The following is a 4,662-nucleotide window of genomic DNA, read 5'->3' on the forward strand; positions in this document are numbered from 1 at the left end:
TGTTGATGTTGTTGCTTCCAAGGGAGGATTTTGTTGTTGTTGAACTTCCAAGTTTGCACGAGCTACCACCATAGCCAATGAGGCTTTCTTTGCTTGAAGACATTGTTGTCTTGTTGAGAGTGCCTTTGCCTTAGGTGCCTTTGTTGATCCTTTTGTTCTTGCCATTGATGATAATACCAAGAAAAGAGTGAAAATCTTCAATTTCCAAGTATACCCAAATTGATTTTAAGATGAAAGGCTTTGCCTTTGTAATTTCAAAAATCGACTCAAAGGTTGAAGATTTTGGTGCTTGGTTTGATTTTTGTTGGAAGAGGAGTGATTAATTGTTGTTAAAAGGAAGTTTGGATTTGATTTTGTTGAATTTGGTTGAGGAAATCTTGTTTTGGTGATGGAGAGGATGAGGGTTTTGAGTTTTGGGGTTTATGGGTACTGTTTTGAATGAATGAATGAAGAAATGAATGTGGGAGGGGTATTTAAAATACCCGAAAATTTTGAAACTGCAGGGGAAGACGGGTGTCTTTCCTTCGGGACGCTCGGATTCTGCCTATTTTGGGTTCAGGATTCTCGCCTAAAGACGGGCGTCTTTCAGCAAAGACGCTCGGATTTTTTGATTGCAGGACGAGCGGATTCCTCTGAAGACGGGCGGATTCTGAGACAGCAAGCTTTCTTGTTTTTCACAGGCAAAAAGACGGGCGTCTTCCTGCAAAGACGGGCGGATTTCTGCAGACGAGCGTCTTCTCTACCAGGACGCTCGGATTCTTCGACAGTCCCAAAATTTCAAATTTTCAGTTTAAAGTGGATGGGCGGATTCTGACAAAGACGCTCGGATTTCCTGAAGACGAGCGAATTCCCCTTGAAGACGCTCGGATTCTCCCTGTTTTACCCGGATTCAGTTCCATCCGTGCACTTGCATATCCCTTGTCATTTTTCATTCTTCAAGTCTCGTGTTCCTCATTGTAGGGGCACTACTAAGGCATAAATAGCCTAGGCAATTGCTATCCCCACACTAAGCTATAGCACTACACATCAATTAAGTCATTAGTCCCTCCCTCACTTCTCTCAAAAATGATACTTACCTTGATCAAAGCATAAAAATCCAAAAATGACAAAAATGCAATGTAAGAGTTAAAATGCAAGTTAGGGAGTTAGGAATATTTACAAATGGTGGTTTAGGGAGGACTCCACCAAACTCTCATTATTAGTGAGATGTCATGGGGGCATGTCCAAGGTGTTGTTGATGTTGCTCAACACCTTGAAAAAGTAGTCAAAAGCTTGTTCATTATCATGATAAAGATCTTCAATAGACCTTTGCCCTTGTTGTGCTTCATGTTGGTCTTTATCGATAGCATTACCAATATAGGGATTGAAAATCCCTTCAAACTCATCGTCCCAAAGACCACAAACTTCATCTACTTGATCACTAAAGATCTCTTGCGTTGATAGAGATAACTCTCCCACTTTCTTGTCTTAGCCAACGAGGCCATCCTCTTCATTGCTTGACTTTGGTGAGCTTTTCAAGCTCTCTTTGTTATAATTCACTTGCTCTTTGAATGGAGCATCATCAATTTTCTTCTTCCATTGGAATTCCGACTTCTTCCTATCATCCTTTCGACTATAATGATCGACCATAAAACAAGGTTCATGCAAACAGGGAGCTCTCATGGTCTTGTCAAGATTGAAAGTTATGCTCTCATCTCCCACTTCTAGAGTGAGCTCTCCATGCTTCACATCAATCACCGCACCCGCGGTGTGTAAGAAAGGTCTTCCTAGAATGATTGGAATGTTGGAGTCTTCTTCCATGTCAACAATGACAAAGTCCACCGAGATGAAAAATTTCCCAACTCTTACGGGAACATCTTCCCATATCCCTAATGGTGTCGTCGTCGATCTATCGGCCATTTGGAGTGTGTTATTGGTGCATTTAAGCTCTTCTATCCCCAACCTTTTACTCACCGAGTACGGCATAACACTCACACTAGCCCCTAGATCACATAAGGCTTTGTTGATCGTGGTGTCGCCAATGGTACACGGTATTGAGAAGCTTCCCGGATCTTTGAGTTTTGGAGGTGAACTCCCTTGAAGGATTGCACTACTCACCTTAGTGAAGGCGATAGTCTCAAGCTTCCGGATCGACTTCTTTTTTGTGAGGATGTCTTTCATGTATTTTGCATAGGCCGGCAACCCCAAATTCTTCACAATTTCCATAAATTTTCCAAGTTGGTCATCAAATTTGGGCTTGGCTTGACGACTTGGAAAAGGAAATCTAATCACAATGGGCTCCTTCTCCTTGACCTTGTCTTCATTTTTCTTTGAAATTTCTTCTTTTGATGGTTCTCCATCCTTGGAGTTTTGCACAATTTCTTCTTTGTCACTAGCTTCAACAACTTCATCCTCAACTTGCTTCTTCGGTGCTTCATACCTTGTACCACTCCTCAAGTGAATGGCACTAACCGTTTCATGTCTTGGGGGATTACTTTGAGGTGGTAATTCCCCTTTTGTCTTTGTGAGTTTGAAGATGCTAGTTGAGTCAATTGGGTTTCCAACATTTTGGTGTGAGCTAGGATGTTGTTGATGGTGATTTCCTTTGCTTGACTATCCTTTTGCATTTGAGTGAAAAACTCTTGTTGATTCTTTTGCATTTGGAGGACCGCTTTTTGAACATCAAAACCTCGGTCATTTTGTTGATTGTATGGAGTTTGATTTGGGTAACCTTGGTTTTGGTTGTAAAAAGGTCTTTGATTTTGGTTTCTCATGGGAGGTGGGGTGTATGTTGGTTGAGGGTTTTAAACATTTTGGCTTTTGTATGAGAGATTTGGATGGAATTTGGTGTTTTCATTGTAATAGTTTGAATAAGGGGTACCACTCTTGTATGCTTGGAAAGCATTCACTTGTTCATTTGTTCCCCTACATTAACTTTGGTCATGTCCCAAAGTTCCACAATTCTCACATATCCCACTTGGGATTGATGAAGATGCCGTCATGGCATTAACATGATGCTTTGGTGATTTTGAGGCTTCTTCATGTCTAGCCATAGATTTTTCAAACTTCAAATTGATGGTATCAATGTGAGCACTATGTTGAGCACTCAATTGAGTAATGGAGTCCACTTCATGCTTTCCTCCTCTAGTAGCCTAGCGAGGTCTACTGTATTGTGAGTTCTGGACCTCCATTTCCTCAATTTTGTTCCAAGTTTGATTGTCATCAACTTCGGTGAACATTCCATTTGATCCCATGTTGAGAATGTTTATTGAGTCTTCATAAAAACCGTTCCAAAATTGTTGTACCAAGAACCACTCGCTAAGTCCATGATGAGGACATGAGCGACAAATTCCCTTGAATCGCTCCCAAGCTTCATACAAGGATTCTTCATCTCTTTGCTTAAAGCCCGTAATTTGATCTCTTAGCATGTTAGTCTTTTCCGGTGGATAGAATTTTTTGTAGAAAGCTAGAGACAATTTCTTCCAAGAATCAATTCCGAGAGTAGCCTTATCAACGCCTTTCAACCATTGTTTCGCGGTGCCAATTAGAGAAAAAGGAAATAAGACCCATCGAATTTGGTCTTGAGTTACACCGGTTTGAGAAATCGCATCACAATAGTCGCAAAAAGTCTCCATATGAGAGTGAGGGTCTTCACTGTTGGAAATCTATATCTCATTACTTGACATATTCATATATGTGATGATTTAATTTAGTCATAAAATTAAATGTTGATCTTATGCATGCAAACAAAATAAGAATAAGGAAGAAATCATCATCTTACATTGAAGATTTCGGATTATTTGGGCACAAGTGAGTTGTCATACTCACTTGTTCTTGAGCACTTCTAAAATGGAAGAACAAGGATTCAAGTATAGAATCCCTCCCAAGGAATAATACCCAAGGTAACCACTTAAAAAAATTAATATTATTAATACTAGAACAATATTAATTTAAATAAAATTGACCCAAAAATCTTTATTTTGTTCTCTTATTTCGGTTAAGAGAGGGAGAATAAGGAAGAAGATTTTTCTCTCTAAAACTCTTATTTTAGATTGTTGAATGAATGAAAAAAATGCACACACTTCATGTAGTATATTAGGTTTAATTATAGAGAAAACCCCTTTGGTCTATTCTATAAGGAAACCGGGTAGGGGGAGGGTAAAGGGGTCAATGCATGAGCAAGGTTGTCTTCAAAAGAGCAAGTAGGTTTGCATGGCTAGGTTTAGGTAAAATAATTGTGTTTTCCACTTAATAAATCAACACAATATTTATCCTAAATCACCCCACTATTTCGGTCCAAATGGGATAAAATGGATTCCATTTTACTTTTGTCAATTTGTCAATTTGTCAATTTGTCACATGTCATAATACATGTAAAATTGTCATGTATTTTTAACATATTAAAAATCAACGCATTAATAAAAATACGTCATATACAAAATCGACTTAGTAATTCATAATTACTTGTACCAAAATATTTTACCAATTATAAATCACAACATCTTGTATTTATAATAAATTATTCATTCAAATGCAATTGTTTCCGTAAACAATAATTTCATCTAAGTAATAAAACAATTCGACTACTTAGACCGTACCTTATTTAATCAAATTATAATGAGATATGTAAATATTACTTCCAAAATCGTCCGTCAATTTGAAGTAATTTAATTAACCCGTATC

The 4,662-nt window shown here is 38.3% G+C and overlaps 1 non-coding gene across 1 annotated transcript; it reads left to right on the top strand.

Annotated features, from left to right (window-relative positions):
- Positions 1–3,300: 3,300 nt before the first annotated feature.
- LOC141624313 (small nucleolar RNA R71) lies at positions 3,301–3,407 on the top strand. Its single transcript, XR_012534120.1, has one exon. It is a non-coding gene; the product is annotated as a small nucleolar RNA R71 (small nucleolar RNA).
- The last annotated feature ends 1,255 nt before the right edge of the window (positions 3,408–4,662 follow it).

Source organism: Silene latifolia, chromosome X (genome assembly GCF_048544455.1).
Source record: "Silene latifolia isolate original U9 population chromosome X, ASM4854445v1, whole genome shotgun sequence".
Taxonomy (NCBI): domain Eukaryota; kingdom Viridiplantae; phylum Streptophyta; class Magnoliopsida; order Caryophyllales; family Caryophyllaceae; genus Silene; species Silene latifolia.